Source organism: Crocodylus siamensis, chromosome 3 (genome assembly GCF_052110815.1).
Source record: "Crocodylus siamensis isolate JL-2025a chromosome 3, ASM5211081v1, whole genome shotgun sequence".
Taxonomy (NCBI): domain Eukaryota; kingdom Metazoa; phylum Chordata; order Crocodylia; family Crocodylidae; genus Crocodylus; species Crocodylus siamensis.
In genome coordinates, this window is record NC_143397.1 from 143,244,389 (window position 1) to 143,263,420 (window position 19,032).

The 19,032-nt window shown below is 36.0% G+C and overlaps 1 protein-coding gene across 1 annotated transcript in view; it reads right to left on the reverse strand.

The window, feature by feature from the left end:
* Positions 1-19,032, reverse strand: part of GMDS (GDP-mannose 4,6-dehydratase) — a 583,437-nt gene that overhangs the window by 457,559 nt on the left and 106,846 nt on the right. The gene's annotated exons all lie outside the window — the stretch shown is intronic.

Below are 19,032 nucleotides of genomic sequence, written 5' to 3' on the forward strand. Positions count from 1 at the left end.
TCTATTCATGCAATTCAATTGTAGCTGCATTAATATCACAATGTAACGTCAGTGTAGGAGTCATTGCAGAATTTTGTTTAAGACTGAATTATCAGGCATACTGAGAGCAGAGAAAGGAGGAAATTACAACATATTTATTATGTAATTTAGCCATAATACACTGCCATAATAAATATTTTAAAATTACAGGATTTTATAAAGAAGTGCTTTATGTATGGTATCAGCATTCACCCCTTAAGGGTACAAAATGTGGACTACTTCTCCATAGGAAGTTTTATCTTATTTCATTTTCATACTGCATTCCACTTCTGTGCCGCCAACTAAATTGTTTCCTGGTTTACTGTACAGAAGATCAAGAAAACATTTAGCTGCTATGGCTTGCTTTTAATGTGCCCTGATGAAACAACACAAAGCCCACAAATCAGAAGTCTGATCATGGCAACTCAGTCAATCAATCAAATGCTGTCCAAAAACACAGGAATAACTCTGTGTATCCTTGATGCTTTAAAGTTATTTCACACATCAGAAATGTGCAGTAGAACAAAGTATATTTCCTTGCTACTTTCTCCAAAAGGGGATGCGGCCATCTTAACAAACAAACCAACCAACCAGAAAAGGCAATTATAAAACAACAACAATCAGGCTGGCATCTCTGGGGGCAGGTGTTAACATACAAAAAAAACTTCAGGAGACAAATTTTACCCTGACCAGATTTCAGATTACTGCCCCTCCCTAAACTGCAATAAACAACACACTCTGCTCTCCAAATCCAAAAAATCCCCAGCAACGTTTGGTTTTTCCATCTTTCTCACCTCCATTTTTTAACCAAGGTCCAAACTGTCTCCATTTCACTCAGATTAATTCACTGGTTCTACTTGCACCAGGTGATCAGGATTTGCCCCCTACACCTCCCTAGGCTTCAACAGCAAAGGATTGAGATTCAAAACATAATAGTTGAGTCACCTAATTTACAGATGGTTATGGTTAGTACTGTATCGATCTAGATTAAAACTTCCCTTGCAGACTTGAGAAAAAATCCATAAATAATGCATCTAAAAGTAGTTTTAGAAAACTTTTTGTAACCAATACACAGAGTTATCCCTTAGTCTTGGTTTCACTGTATCAGTGTTGAGGGATTTTAACACTAAACAAGTCAACCGAATCAAACAGTTGGTAGTCAGTGATTATAGTCCCTGAAATAATTCAGTGGGCATCAATTTCTTCTTCTATAGCACCTTCAGTATTTTGGCTGCACTAGAGTAATTCAAAACTATTAACAGCTTGGTAGGATTTTCCTTTCAATTAAAAAGATCAGTGTCCCTTTGCTAGATTTCAGCAAGATGAAGTTAGAATATATTTGTTCCTAACACGTTATTTTTAAAACACAGTGGGTGCTCTATACATGCAATTAAATATACTCCAACTCAATCCAAGCCAGAGTAAACTAATCCCAACATCACCATCTACACGTGCATTTAAGCTCAGTAATCTACTACGCTGCTAGATACCCCTTGCATCTGATGGGACTATCCAGCAGTGCAGTAAATTAGTCTACTGTGCCCTAACTGCTGCATATGTATAAATGGTGACACCTTACTGTGCAGAAAATTAGTCTGCTAAGTCAAGCATCTCGTGTAGACACACCCAGTTATAATCAAGCAAGGCTTGAAGAAATTTCATTCACTTTCTAGACTTTGAGTTGTCCTGAACACTCTGATGACAAAACCTGATTTTGATCAGATCAACTTTTAAAGTCATTCCCTGCATGTCAACAGACCTCAGTAGGATAGGTAGTTCTATGGAAATTCTTTCCCTATTATTTACAAAGCTTATAGCAGTGATATTTATACAGCCACAACAAGTTACCAAACTTTCAGACAGGACTGGAAAGCTTATATGAAAGCATTTATAAATAGCTAAATGCTATATAATAAAGAGTTACTGGTTAACAAGAGTACTTTACTTAACAGCACAATAGTCACTATTTTGAAGTGGGACAAATACCAGCCGGCTCTATGTTAGATGTATTTAGGTCTGTGACTGCTTTATATTCAATGCTAACATTATCATATTCAGTATACAAATAGATTTGTCAACTTGATTTCAATTTTTTTACCCTAAAAAGAATCCCATGAACCTCAACTCTCACTAAGCAAATTATTGCTACCTACATACTATATAGTACAATAGTAAACAGGTCTATTTTCCATTGGAGACATATATCAATTTTTTTTAAATTCCTTTATTCTTTCCTCTGAAGCACCTGGCACTGACCACTGAGGTACAGAACCCAGAAAAAATACACTCCTGATCTGACCCAAGATGTGAAGTCCCACGTGTCTATGAAACTTCAATGAGAAACGGAGGTCTCCCCTAGAGAGGAAATAAGCCTAAAAGTTTTAGTGATAACAAGAAGTAAAATAAATACGTCTCCCTTAGCCTGGGGAACAGCTGCATCCTGACTGGATAGTGCTAACAAGAAAGCTTATGACTGATCATAGCTCTAAAGTCGTTATCACTTTGTGAAGTCCGAATTCTTCACACAAAAGCCAAAGTATGAGTTTTTTCTAGGCAGTTTTAAAAAACAAAAAGAGATAAATATCAGAGTTCCTAGAACACAAAAAAAGTATACTAGCATCATGGATTTAGTACCACTATAATACTTTATTTGTATTATTATTAGAGCTTATTTGGCTTTACACAAATCACTGGCATTCTGTGAGCTGAATTTAAGACTGGTAATCACTCTCAGCTTAAATACTTTAAATATGCACTCGGATAGCTTTGTCTAGGGTTCTGTTTTTCAGTAAAAGTTTCATTTGCACTAAGAAAAAATGTACCACTAGTTCACCTACAGTCAACTAAATGCAGCTTTACAGGTTTTAGCAAAAGTTTAAATGATGCTGGGGATGGTAGTCAGGTGTAATGCCATCTCAAAGTCTGCTCAGAATAAACCTGAAAAAATGTGGTTAAAAAAGAGAGATATTTGAACCCTGCTTACAATACAGGGGCATAAACACCTGGAATCCAGGAAAATAGCTGGCAGACTGATCACAAGGAGTAACAGGAATGAAGACACAGACACAACAGTGGAAGAACACAAAGGAAGCAAGCTAATGTCCAGTTTCAGTTGCTGAATGCTGGCCAGTTCCTAACTTGATGCGGGGGATGGAGGCAAGAGAAGTCCTAAAAAAAAAAAAAAATCAATTTGTACCAGGGCTGTATTTTCACATGGAAGTAAGTCATCATGATGAGACGTTGGGTATTCTGCATAAGTGCCTTTAGTTGTACAGCAAGGTAATATGTATGGCTAAGCAACACAAAATTCAGGAGCAAGTTGTAAGTCATGTACCAAAGTTTACTGGTTAAAAAAAAAAATCACTTAGAGATTGTAAAATCTTATTCAGTTAGTACTAATCAGCAATATAAGGTTAAGATACATAAGCAGGCACTGTCATGAGGGGCAGAAAGAGCCTAAGCAACTATTCAGAACTCTACTTCTGCAGCACCCGTATTCTGCACATTGGTACTTTCACCAACAGAGTAACTTGACAACATATACAAAGTATAGAAAGATTTAGTATACAATATAACACCTAATATGTGTATGGAGAAATACTATACACTACACAAACACCTAATGTGTGTATGTGAGGAGCGAGGCATATATATTTGTATATACAGTATACATTTGTGCACAAACCTATACAACATACATGTATACCTGTACATTTACACATGCACATATATAAATGCACATACATGTACTGACGGCCTGCATTCACCACAGCATGTGACTATCTCCCAGTTATTTAAAACTGAAATGGCATCAATGCCTCCCGCTCTCGCCATGGACACCTGTCCACACACTCAGACTATGGTGCAGCCTGCCCTTTCTGTAAGAAAGGTGGAAGAGACTCCTTTCCATGCCTTCCTCAAATGCCTCCAGTTGTGGCTACTGTTTGCTGACCTAAGCACCCTCTCTGATGCTCTGGACTTGGACTTCACTAAGACTTTATACTTCTTCCCTATCCTCTCCCAAGCAGCTGAAGGGAGTGTCATCTGCCTCCCAATTTCCTGCTGGGCCAGGCCAAAATGACGACCATGAAAAGCTGCAGAAAGCAAATCGCAGAGGGCACCTCTGACAATGCTTCCAAATCCTCCACTTCTTGGCCTGTATATCTCAGTTGAGTTTGGACACTTCACCTTGCAACAGAACGTGGGCCAGTTTGGGTTGTGTTGGACCGTCAAGGAGCGCTCTGGTGGAAGACAGACAGCTAGTCCAAAGTGTATAACCTCATGAAGGGAGGGCGGAGGGAATGTCAGTCTCTGGTGATACAGGTGTTTTGTTAAAAGTGTTTCATGCTTGGCCCCTGGCATTGGAGTGGGGTAGAAAAGGGGGGCGCACACACTTTTTGCACTTTCACATTCTGTTTTCAGTATTTTTATAATACCCATTTAAAAACTCTCTCACGTACACAGTCACACTGAAATAATTCACAGGATCTTGCATGTTTGTGTGCAACAGAGATTTTATACAAGGAAATGAGTTTTGCACCTATTACTGAAAGTGGCAAGGTCTATGGCCTATGTCTCTTCCAAGAGTCAAAAATCAGAACCTACATCAAGCTGCTAGAAAAGTTCTGTGTCTCACCACTTATAAATCACATCACTACCCATCAACAGCTTCATGATCCCAAACAACCGGCTGTTATGGAAGGGAGTGGTGATCTGAGAAATAGTTGGAGCAAGTCCTACAGATGCTGCGTTAAAACATCAAGATAATAAAAAGGTAACTGAGGTGACATACACATGATTTGTGTGCTAAACCCATGTATCACTAAATTTTTTTACCAGCTAAAGCTTTTGGAAAAGCTACAAACATGATTCATAAGAAAATCCAGAAATTTCAATTTGGAAATCATAATGTTAAAAAAATTCTAACCTGTTTTGGTATCTTTATATTTTGTATTTTTTACATGTTATAGCTAGTTGTATCCATTATCCACTGACACTCAGATAAAGTTTGGCCTGTATTTCAAGAGCCACCTGAAGATTAGGAGGTGGGAACAGATATTTCTAGTAAAAAGTCCTTTAAATCAGTTGCAAAGTATAACATTTTTACATATTCTCCGTGCTTAACACCCATCTTAAAAAAAGAGAGGTAGCTTTCACTCCAAAAGTGGCAGGAAGAAAAAAAGAAGGATGAAATAAACAAATATATTCAGTCTGACTTTTGTACTTTTCAGCGTTTCATTACTATTAAATCCACTACAATCTCTGATACTGTTATCACTGCATTTAACAGTGTGCTATGACAAATAATTTGAAATCTTTAGCAATATTAATAAGCAGGAGAAGCTTTGATAAGATTCCAAGTAATTCATTCATGCTGCAAAAGCAACAGAAAATGTTATAAGAACATAGCTAAATATACCTGTAGGTGTAATATCTAAGAGGAGAAAGAATTTAATAAAACAGTAAATTGAACTTTCTTTTTACTACTATCACTAGCTCAAAATAGTTTCATGCACCTTCTGTATAAAAGCTTTCCTAGTATGACTAGAGAAAAACCTGAGACAACTAAAAATTAACAAAATATTTTATTTATGCTTTTAAAATGATTATTAAGGCACTAGCTTCAAAAGTTTCATTATATGGTAAGTAAACCCTTTCTTTTTCTTGTTGTAAGTATAACTTTTTAAACGAACAAATGGTAAGATTAACTATTTCACTTGTGCCAACAGATTATGGAAAATATAGTTATTAGAGTCTTGCAAGATGTATTACAATCAATGATCCTTTTGAAAATTTTGGTCAATGGTTTAAGAAAGTGTATATTGCTCTCGTCTTTCATCATGTAAGCTATAGTGATGTTAACTTGTTGATACAGTTTTCATTCCAAATATATTATACAATATTAATCTAGTCATCACTGAAATAAAAATGCATAAAAACCCCTTCATTTACAATGGTTCATTTATTAAGAAGCAGTTGTATGAATATTCATCAGCGTTTCTGTTTAAAATGCATCATCCTTTACATCAGTACCATTCATTAAGACATGAATGAAAACAAATTTCTTATTAAGATTTTGTCGCATATTAATGAATGAAGTCTTAATGAGTTATAAAAGACTACTTCAGAAAGTGCAACCTTTCTGATTTCTATTCCAAACAAACTGATTTATCCAGCTATGCCATCAATATCTGAAAGTTTGAGAAGGCATACTATAGTGTTTATACAGAGACCAAGGATCAGCAGCTGTAATGTTATGCTGATCAAAAACAAACAAAAAACCACTATATAGTTTCAAAAAGCCTTTTGAAAAAATAATACATAGTTCAGTCATCAATCAATACTTCCATTTAAATAGACATATATTACTCATTTTTAACATATGGAAGTAACTTAATAAATTTATATTAAGGGTATCATGTTTCCATTTATAATTTGTTTTATTTTTAGTATGTTGTATCTTTACATTATAACACTGTGGTTTAAAACTACATGTTGCAATCAAGAGCAAGGCCTCATTGTGTAAGGCTTTAATGGTTCTAGCCCTGAAGCCCCTGCATTATATTCCTACTCTCTTCATACTTATTAATTTAAGTAATATCAATAATAAAGCAGAACTTGGTTTCATGTAAGCAATGATCTGATAATAACCAACAATTCTTCTGCTTTGCCCTTTTAAATTTTAGTATAGTCAAGAGAAGACACCTCTGTAAGCCCAAAAAATGATTTGTAAATGTAATTAAAGTATTATTTCATTATACTTGAAACAAAAATGGAAAAAATAGTTCCTGTGATCAAACGTAATCCCCTTCCTAAATGTTAACACAAAATGTGCACCATTTCTATTTCATGTGGGATTTGAAGGAATGAAAAACAAAATAGCTACAGATTTTCTTTAAAAAAAAACCCAAAAGCATCAAATTTTTAGGTTACATTCCACATTAGGTGCAACTGCTTGCTTGCATTAAGACCAATGTTTTCTATGCATTGCATCAGCCACCTTTTATCACTTCAGAACTATTTATGTTAGCTGCTATTGAAAAACTACATGCTTCTATTTGTTAATAATGCATTTTGTGATTGTGTTACCATGTTCCAGAAAATATACATATGTAATACATCATTGATGTTAGCACTTACTTACAGAAGTCAAGTCAACTGTAATCTATATTTATTGACAAATAGGGTAATGTACAGCACATAACCCTGCTTTATCCCTGGGTTCTCACTAGATTATGATTTTTCATAAAAAGGTAGTACATTCATTACTTTTCTATTTGAAGCTTTTAATTTAAAGAAATAAATGAAAATAAACTGGCCTTTTAGAATACAAAATAGATATTGATGTCAGGTACTGTTCCATATATTTTCAAGCTTTAAATAGCAACAGTATTGCTATTCTTAGAATCCTAAAGCTACACTGACAAAATATCATCAATTATTAGTATTGATCAATTGCATATTATCACTCTGAAGTTTTGAACTCAACAGTATTTCGTTCTAAACACCAGATTTCCCATGAATTATTTTACATTTAAGAGGGAAGCACAAGTCATATGCTTTGATTTATTTAGAATAAATAAAGAATACTTTATGTTAATATTTACAGGGGAATTTTAGCTCCGTGTTTTTACTACAAATGAAAGGCAATGAATTACAAGTAATAAAGTACTTACACAATTTAAACAAATTTAAATAGTATGAGATTCTCTGGATCATCAACATTCATTTGTTAGTTTAAACTAACACCTGATTTAAAAAAAATCTTAATTAGCATCTGATATTTAGAGTCCATTTTTAAAGAACACATCCTATGAATGCAAGTTATTTTCAATAATAAAAGGTACCCATTCCAAAGTACATCAACAAATTCAATGAATTGGTAGCATTTAGTGATGATGGCTTATAAAATACAGAACTGTTCAACTGTGTTACAATAATGCATGACACGTAGAAACAATTAGATGTTCCTAATACCCTTTATAAAATCAGACTTGGTATTACTAAGCTAAGAAAAAACCTCCAACATGAAATACCATTTCCAGTAATTTAAGAGAATTAGATCTCTCTCTCACAGTCAAGTCGTATTACCTCTGATTAGAAATACCACAACCAAGTTCAGAAAAACTGTATTTAACAAAAAAAAAGCTCTGTACAGTTTATCTAAACAGAGCCCATGCTTATCTGCTTGTTACGTTATAAATTAATTTGGTTAGGAATTGTTTACACCTTTTGAACACTATTTCAGATAATTCATGAGATAACTGCTACTATAAATTGCATGTAAAAAGGAAAGGCATTAAGACTGAGAAAGCATAAGAATAACAAATATTAAAAATGTGTCTTTCCCCATCTCCACTCATATCACAGTGAGGTTTTTTGTTGTTTTTTTTTTTTTGAGGGGGGGTTATGCATTGGCATTTAAAAGAGTTTACAGAAGGGATTTAGTGAATCTTTTATAACAAGTAGTACTCAAGTGTGCTGAATGTATGCAATGTGTTCAGGAACATTTTTTAGAGCTCTGCAATTAAACTTTACTGCCCAGCTAACTAAATAAAAAGGTTACATATGCCCTGTAATTAAAATACATCATTTTTTACCAGGGATGTTCTTTGCCACAGTGAGTTCTTAGAGACCGGGGGGGGTGGGAATATCAAGGGAAGACAAGTATCACACCAACATATAACATCTGAAAAGCCCCAAACTTACAACTTGCTCTATACAAGGGCAGGGAAAAAACACTTTAGAAACCAAAATTTTGGAAAAAATACTACGTATATTAAATCTTGAAAGAAACTGTTCAAATGTTAGCATCCTTGAAGTTAGCTTTATAACCTTGTTTTATAGTTTATCCATTGTTTTGATGCACTGCCAGTGAAACTGCATCATGAAAGCACCATCATAAAAGAATGCTAGTCAGAAATGAAAATGCTGTTGCTTAGTTGTAAGAAAAAATGAAGCTCTGCAAACATCCACTGCAAAATAATCAAACCAACATATTAATAACTTAAATGAAAACAACGAAATAGGAAAGTGCTGTTAGTGATAAAAACAAGAGTAAAAAAGAAAATTATCATATGGTCCAATCCTATCTTTGTTCTGCCTAAACTCTCTTTGAAGCCCAAGGATATGGTCAGAAAGCCTGATTTAACTTCAAGACAACTCACAAGGATGTGAAACAACCAGGATAAAACTCAGGGAAATTTTTAGAGCCTGGGGTCTTTCAGACAATGACCTGTATTAACAACAACAACAAAAATGTTCTTTCAACTCCCTGCTACAAAGTACATGTTCAATTTCTTTGCAAACTAAATATCTACTGATATTTTTCCCTTTACAGGCCTAATTCTTCAAAGTGATAAAGTGGCATTCAGTTGTTCAGAAGAATCATGTCCTTGATCCTTCTTTCAGGAAAATAAACCACAATAGCTTTACCAATTTTTTTTTATGCTTAATAAATTTCAAGGTACTACATGGTATTTCTTCAACTCAAAATAATTTCTAAATTTTGTTTCCTTCTTTAAAACAGGAACAAAAATTTGTATATTCAATCTGTTGATTTCCGATTCAAATAGCTGTATTGATAAAAATGATTCAAAATTGACAGTAATACATATAAAAGAATAATTTGCCTGGACCGTGTAAACAGTAAATGCTTTAAAAATATTCTCGGGGTATAGGCTGTATATTCTAGAAGAGAAGCCAATATGAAGTTAATTCTAAGGTCCATAGGTCCCAAATATTATACCTAATATTTTTGTCTTATTTCTTTATGATATTTTATTGAAATGTGGGTAAAAATGTACAAACAAACGATACCTAACCTTAAATGCTTAAGAGTATGACAGACATAAAAAAGCACCATTAGCTATAAACCAATACAAGTGTACAGTTTTCAATGTAAAACCTGTTATTGTTTCACCTTCACTCCCTTAAAAACTTTCAAAGAAAAAAAAGCAACCAATGCTCACACAACAATATGTCAATGAAGATACCTCAATCTAAAGTTGCACTTTTATCACTGAACTTACAGCATTTCATAATTACAGGTTCTGTAGTCTCAGATGCGTTTCACTGCAACAGTTTGGTCTAATAATTTTTTTTTTTTTTTTTTTTTTAAATAGTTACAGTATGAAAAACTACAAAACTTTTGAAGTTGGTAAAATATTCAGTTATTCTGCATGCATATAGCAGTAATAGTAGTGGTTTATTTACTTTTGAACACATGTAAAACCTATATATTTTTTTTACATGTCATACTGTAATACACCTCCATGGATCATGGAAGCTGAAGGGGTGAATCCATGTATTTAAATAAAGTACAAACCACAGGAGTAAGTTCCTAAACACAGAAAATGAAGCTGATTTTAGTCACCCCCCCCCCCAAAAAAGGAGGTGGAGGGTGGGGGAAGGTGTATATCACAAAAATGCAGTAACAGCCCCATAAAAGTAAAATTTTACAATATATACGGAAGTGTACATGCTACAATGCAAAAAAGTAGTATCTTTGTTTTACAATATTAATAATAATAATAATATTTTCAAACTGATGTCCTCATTCAGGGAACAAAAACCCCCACTGATTTCAACTAGTTTTTACTTAAGTAAGGCTTGGCAATACTTGCTTAATAGGATACAAAAAATTGCCACGTGATATACTTTTAGAAAAAAGTGTTATTAATGCATCCAATACACCAGCCAAGACTGCCGCTAATGCTTGTTTTACTACCTGTATCGATATTGACCTTGTATAATCCATGTATTGCTATATACTTGTACACACTTACAGGTTTCCATCTAGTATCAGAGCAACCCCATTACTATTTGCATGCAAGTATGGCATGATTTCAAACTTAATTCTTGCTTTGGACTCTTAAGTATTCACCAAAAGACAAAAAATACTTTATTTATAATAGTTTCTAAAATATGTAATAAATGGTAGATAATAAGAAAGTTAAAAAAGAAAGGAGCAGGATACCATCATACACTACATGCATTTAATCCAGACACATTCAGTGCTTTGCCACGGTTGAACAGAATTATATGCTGTATGTTTTATTACACGTATGTTTTTTTTCCAAAAACATGTTGCCATATTTGATTTTATAAAAATATTGTAAATACACAGACCTACTGATGCAGTAAACAGCAATTCAATCATTATCAAAACACAAGCATCCAGAATTATGCAATTTTAGCACTCTTACAGTATACTATAAAAACATTAAAAACCACCTTACAGCCCTATAAATGTATGCTCCCTTCTGCTCTCACTTTTAAGTATCAGCTAGCATAAACTGTAACACTTCAGAATGAAATATTCAACACCCCTTTATAACATGAGGAGAGAACTGGGAGAAAGGAGGGCGGTTAGTTTTAAACTTGCCAGATAGGGCTAGGAATTGTTAGAATGTCAGATTTAATAGGGGAAAAACATTATGTGAAAAGTTACTGTCACAATACATACTAACCAGATACAACCTTTATTAAGTTGCTATATACACACTTGAAAGCAATTTAATAAAAAGAAGTCTGTTTATGAAAAGTAAACCATATAAGGTTCAACAGGAAAATAAAAGGTGGAAGACACGCATAACCTGAACGGCAATATTAACAATCTTACCAGAAATAAAATGCTTAATTTGTTTAGTAACAATAAACTATTGCCCTAAGTTGATTTCTTTTCAGCTTTGTGACACAAATGCAACAACAATATTGTCCTTGTTAACGTCTTTTTCAATTTGTCCTTTGTCTTTACAATTTATTAGAAACTACCAGTTTCTATAATATAACTAAAATTGATTGGTAGATTCTAAAATTCCTCCTCATTGTAGGTGCAACCTCCTGGTCACACACAGAAGTTAATTGCAATATACCCACAACTTCACTGGGGCTGCAATCTCAGCTTATATTTTGGGAACAATCTTACTAAAACTCCAGGTACAAGCAAGTATTCAATAGCTCATACATAGTATCCAAATGAACCTCTTTTGTAGCCATTAATTTTGTCTGCAAATTAACAGTAAGATTCTGCAGCATTTTTATTAATCCAACACTTATCCTGAAGAGGCATTATTGAAGCTATTTGAATGGCAAATCTAATTTTGGGATTGTGGCTTAATAGACTGCAGCTCTGTTTCTAAAAAATGCTGACAATTGAACAAATGTTCCCAAAGAATGCTTGCCTGATTCGAGGACTGACATTTCCTTTCTGTAACTTGCTTCACTAAAACACACATGAAGGCCAACTCCTACAGTACCCCAAGGCAGCAGTTCATTACTTTCAGTTGCAACTTATGAACACTTTGCCTTTTTCTGTCTCTTTTGACATACATATTATCTTAGCTGATCTGAATCATGTTGCATGAGTGAATGACATACCTTTAAAGATTAAGTTTTCCCAACTGAGACTAGTCCAGAAATTCAGTACTTTATAGCATCTCACACCCTTCATCTTCTATGGTCTTTCATTATCAATAGTAGCTTTCTTTCTTATTTTATGTTTAACTACAAGTTATACAAGGCTGCAGTTGACAGCATATAGTGTCACTCGTCTTTCATTACAATTATAGGACCCAGCTGCACCATTGTCTGTAACACTCTGCTGCCACCTATTTGACAGAAGAAATAGAACAGCAGGAACACCATAACCATTTTCCTTCTCTTTCTACTGACCCAGGTGCCAGAAGGAAAAATACTAAAATATTTCACTTTCACAAGAACACAGAGGAGCCCCACAAAGAACCTGCATTCTCTCTCCACTTGAATAACCAAAACCAAAATACTGGATATTAAACATAGATTATATCCAAATAAAATCTGCATTTTAATAGGAATTCTAAAATTGAAATTAATAGCTTCAATTTAGATCTTAAAACAGGACATTTACATATCTCATTACCAATCTTCCAAAGGGATTTAATTGCACCTATTTGCAGTAACTTAAACATAAAGAGCCTATTCTAGTTTTGATTAGATTAGTCTAGACCCATATCAATACTGTGCAAGTGAATACAACTCTACTGCCTCATTCATTATTCTTGATTTCAAACATCATAAGGTTCAAAATTTATCCTGTGTTAAAATTGAAAGCATGCTAAAAGTGGGATAGTGAGGAGGTGGCTTTTTATTTCTATCAGGATCACAAAGATAAAACAACTCACCAGAAGACATTTAATTCTCTCTATCTGCTGTATGGCAAAAGGGGGGAGCTTGGAAAAAATCCCTTTACTAGCTTTTGTACAATATGACTCAAAACACAACTGCTCAAGTTACAAATAAGCAAGACAATACAGCACATCATCTTTAGCTAGTTGATTAGCATGACAATACACACCTTGCCATGTAACTGTACGAACAGTTCTATGTTTCAGAGTTCGACACCATCTTTTTCACACCCCTGATTAGTATTCAACAAGTGGTCAGGCTTCATTTTGACCTGCTTGATTTCCTGGTAAGTTTAAATAACCAAGTAGTATAAATCAGCATAGCGTTTATCCCAGTAATTTCACATGAAAACACAGAAGATAAAAAAGTAAAATCTAAAAACTGTCCGTGTGACCTACAAACAAAAGTTACCAGAATCCAAAAAAGCATTCCTGCATCTTCAAAAACAGGAGGTGAGTTTTGTATGGAACTGGTGGGGAAAGATGAGAATTCAATCTGGGATTTTTGTGGAGTGGATGTAAGGAAGGAGAATACAGATTTTTGCTGCAACGGGGTTCCCAAAAAAGTAATATCTAAATTCAGTTCACAATGCATGGGTGTAGAAAATACTTGTTTCTGATTTAGAAAAGAGAAGAATTTGGTAGCACTACTTCCTGATACATACTGGTACAATTCAGTATATAGACCCATCATCCTTTTACATGTATTTACATCATTAAGCAGGTCCAACATGTATGTTTAGCTAATAATTACATTAATCTCTTTATTACATATAACAGTTACACTGAGTTATAAAAATAATATTTGACTTTTAATTTACTATGGTTTTTACAATGCAGACAGCATGAGTGGGCTGATTGTGTGAAATGTAACAACTAGATCTTTGTGTGGTCGACCAATTAAAAAAAATCAAATTATAGGCCGTTATCAACATTACAACTCCTCCTAGACCTAATAAAACAAAGCAATCTGTTTGAACAGGTACAGTAGGATTTTTCAGAGAGGGTGTTTCCTCCCACATGAAATATTAATTGAGTGCAAAGGAATTTTTAAGTGGTTTTTCATTTGAAATAGATTGCTTAATATTACAAAGGAGAGTTTTCCAGTCAGACAGACTGAATGACACACAAGCTCTCAAGGAGCAGCAAGAGCTCTATTCTGTCCTCTGCCACACTAGGGCTCTGTCCCACAAGGTCCCAGCACTCTGGCCCCAATCCAGTGAAGTTTTTAAACACCAGCAAATGGATCCTAACAACCTGAAGTTAAACACATTTTTATGTGCTTTGCTGGATTGGAACTGGACCAGGGGTGCTCAATCTCCATCCCACAGGCCAAATGTGGCCCACAGAACCACTGCATCTGGCCTATGGGGCTCCCCCCCAGGTCAGAAAATTTGGTGGTGGGGGGCACTTCCCCTCTGCCAAATTCCAAAAACCCCAAGCCCTATACGGTGGGTCAGGCCTTTCCTTTAAGAGGCTGGGCCACAACCCCATTTCTGGATCAGAGTTAGGTTCCCCCCGCCCAGGAACCAGGCCATAGCCCAGTGTCCATGGGGCTGGGTCAAGCACAAGAGCCAGGCATGGCCTGACCATACCCCTGCATCCCCGGCAGGACCAAGCCATGCTCCCTTCCTTCTCCACAAGGCTGGGTCAGGCTCCATTCCCTGTGGGGTTGTGTTGGGGTTGACCTGTCCCCTCTCCCCTCCATGAAGCTTGCTGAATCAGAAACACCAGCTGGATCCAGCCTGTGGATGGACCAGGCATTACCAATCCAGCCCTCTAGATAAAATGGTTGAGCACCATAGAATGACACTCTTCAGTACCCTATAGAAAGAAGCCCCTAATGCAGAGAGCAATAAGATGATACAAGTAGCCCCTTTCCTCTTGTGGAAATACAAGTAGAGAACCTTCCTACATAGGGCACGTGAATGTGTGCATGCATGCATGTGTAGGAGGAGAGAATTATTATAAGCAAGTATATATGTATGCATATATAAATAAAGACCACATGTTAAATACATTGCCTAAAACTGCTCTGCCATCTTCTAACTGTTTGATAAGTTGGCTACCATGTGTAGGGTGTTACATTTCTCACAAATATACCATGCAATGAAAAAAACCTTAATTAATATTTTCTTATGGTGTCCTGGTCAAGGGACAGAGATGTGCTGTGAAAGACACTGTTCAGACACAGAATAAGCTGATGCACTGGCCCCCACACACCACCTCCTCAAAAGCTGTGGTGAGGAGGTTAGTGTTACAAGCTGCAATAAGCAAGAAGTTCCAGCCAAGAGTTGGTGGCTGAGCACAGTGTGCTAACAAATGTAAGGAAAACAGACTGCATAATATGGTGCCTTAATTTACCCCTTCAAATACTATCCAAGACATCTCAGGGAAGGGATGCGCCCTTTTGTATCTACGGTTCCATGGCTGCAACCATGAAGATTGAACCCCAATTTTAGCTGATCAAATTTAGAATGCAAACTAAGTTGATTTTTTAGGTAATTTAATATTGATTTGTGACACAAAGAAACACAACTGTTACATTTAAATTCCATAAAATTAAGACATATTAGATTTTTTTTTCCCTGTATCCATTATTACTTCTCTTGGGCAGGTATAATGGTGCCATTGTTCTGGTTTCTAAGTGACCTAGATCTTGCTGCATGGAATAATCAAACTACTATTTTGAGAATGGCAAAAGGTAAAATATTAAACTACTTTATTTTTCCAAAGCGCTTTTGGCTTCTGCAAAGTTCCCAAGTAGGGGTATCAAAACTCACCAGGCCCCACAAAGCCCCATATCATGTAGCCTGTGGTGTCCCAGACCAGCCCTGTGTCCTGCATGTTCAGTGCCTGCACCAGCTCAGGCCCCACATGCCACTGTAGCATGCAGGACCACAATGTGTGCTGCACACAAAACACAGGCCAGTTCAGGATGCACACTGCATGCTGCGCATGGGTCCAGTCCAAGACCCCCTGAGCTCCAGTCCAAGGCAGTTGGAGAGCACAGGCAGCACCCAGGCTACCCACACTCTCTTGCCACAAAGCGAATGCAATATGCAAAATGCAAAGTTCACTGCAATAAAGCTGATCAAATTATGACTACTTTCTGTTCATTTTGTCATGCCACAAATGTCCAAATTTGTATGGACATCCGATTGCAGAAAAGTTTTTACGGCAGCACAAAGACAAGGAAAGGCGATAGCTATTTCTACTTTTAGCAGTGAAACTGTGTTATAACTGTACAACTCTGAGCAAGTCATTTAACCACATGGGTCAATAAGATGACCAGCTCCCAGAAAGACAGATATGCAAAGATTTTGCTGGTGGACTTTGTAGCCACAGGACAGGGAAACCCCAAGATGTTAACAGACTGAGGGTCTCCATTTTAGTACAGTGGCAATATACCCGTGAGGGCAGAGAGAGATTTCACAATTTAACAAATTCATCTACTCAAGTCAACAAGACTAAAATACAAAATACACTAGAGTGTTGCTGGGCTGTGCTTCACTTTGAAATTTCTGGACCCAGGGGAGCCCAATGGGCTGAAGAGCAAGGCTCTGAATGCATTCAGTAGATCAGGACCAAACCAGTGTGGAACCTGATTTGGGCACATGGGGTTGGGTGAAGGAAGTGCAGGACCAGGGAAGTGCGGCACCTGATCCAGGTACATGAGGCCGACCCCGAAAGGAATCCAGCCCACAGACTGGTCCCATGTTACTCTCCAGGCCTGCAGGGCCAAAAGGTTGGGCATCGCTGTACTAGAAAAATAGCTCTGACGTGAGTGTACTAACTGTTACTGAACAGCATGCTTAGCAGTTATAGAATGACTGGATAACCCCCATTCTTCTGAAAACAAACAGAACTACAGACTTGCATCATATGTTTTGGATGATGATGTCATTTTGTTAAGTCAATTGTTTTTAGTAACTAGTAAATTTCAGTCTTCTCTCATCCTCCCACATAAGATCAAATCAGCCTCTCTGTGACCTACATTGTGAGTCATAATCTTCACTATTTATGATTCAGAAAAATGTCTTCTCTGTCAGTATTTCCCAGACTGCTATGGGTTCATTCCAAGAACCAATTTCATCTTCATTGGTTTCCTACAGGAAACCAGACCAACTTCCTATTATTTTATTTTCCTTACTTTCAGCATAGCTCACGAAGTTAACTGGAAGTGAGAGTGATAGAACACTTCATTCCACATAAACATAGGCCAACACAAACAACATCTAATAACACTGTAGATGTCACTAACTTAAAGTGACCAGGATGTGCAGTAAACTAAGATTAAAACCTCTCTCTTAAAAAGCACAACACACAAAAAGGGGCTAATTTAAATAGACCACAATTAAAGCAAGAATGTTTAACATGTACTGAGGATGATATTCACGAGTTCACCAAAAAAATTCTACAAAGGCACAAGATTTCTCCTAATAATAGGTGGTCCTATTTCCTAGCTCGGTGTCAGAAGCTGAGCATTGCTATACTGGTTCTAAATCACATGGACACTAGTCTAGAGCATCATTCTTTCAGCACAATTTAAAAAGCAAGCATTCTCATTTCATGTTTTAATTCTATCGTTATTCCCCTCAATAGATGCTATTTTGAAGCATGAATTTCAGTTGGCTGGTTTACAAACAATAGTAATTAAGTCTTGAAAGCAAGAGGTCTTTGCTCATTGTTTCCAAACTGCTTGAGCTCAGGGCCAGGGATCTCTAATGCCTGGGGGTATTATACACTATCCAGAGGACTAGGAAATGGTGGATGATCTACCATTTTTTCTAATGACAGCTTGCTACTGAGCAGCGCAGAGTAGTTTATGGGGATCAGTTTGTAAGAATGAACTGAAAAAAAAACAGAAGTAAATGATAATTTTCCATTGTAAATAGGGCTTTACCTGTTAAAGAGTTTTCTGCAATTAACATGTTGTTTATATTTCTGGGATCTGGGTATAACTTTTTGTGCATGTTAGGTAGCTGCCCATCCCTTTGACAGCAAATTCATCTCTATCACTACCATCCATCTCCATTAAAGGAATGTTATTTCAGGTTAAGTTACTGATTTGTAGCAGGAGTAGACTATTTTAAAATTTTCACTTTCTGCTCATAAAAGAAGTGTTGCCTTTTCCCCTCCTTTGTAAGTCACTTTATTTCAGAAGACACCATAGATATCAGAAATAGCACAAGAAGAATTTTTCTTGAAGTTATACATTTCTATACATATGCTTGGAAAACAGCTATGTAAAGAGATATAGGTTGTAGCTGTGCTATGTAAAGTGGAACTTTCACCTCCCATGAACACATACTGATTGCAAATGAAGGAAGAAAGATGAGACCAGCTACCAGACTAACTTTAAGCAGCTTCTTCCAAGACAACTATCAACAGATCAAATGCCCTGTATATCATGAATAAATTTAATATATTAGAAAAAGTTGAGAAGATGGCTGCTATTATTAATTCTGTAATAGCCAGCATTCTGTCAGCATCTGCAGTATAACAGTGTATAAAGGAGTTAAATTATCAGAGAGAGAACTGTTTAATTCCTTTCTTGTTAAAAAAAACCAAACAAACAAACCATGGACTGCAAAGACCCTGAAATGCCTATTTGTGCAATCTCTCCATGTTAGTAAAAGTTAAATCATATTAGTGTCAGAATGAACAAAATTAAGTATAATTAACTATTTATACTGTTTATTATGTCACCTATTACACATACATGGTAAAATTGCTGCTCATCTGCTAGTCACAAACTCAGATTTACACACATGAGTATCTGAAAAGCCAAGGACCACTCCACAGCACTTTGAAATCTAGTCTGATCAAAAAGGAAGGGTTGTTC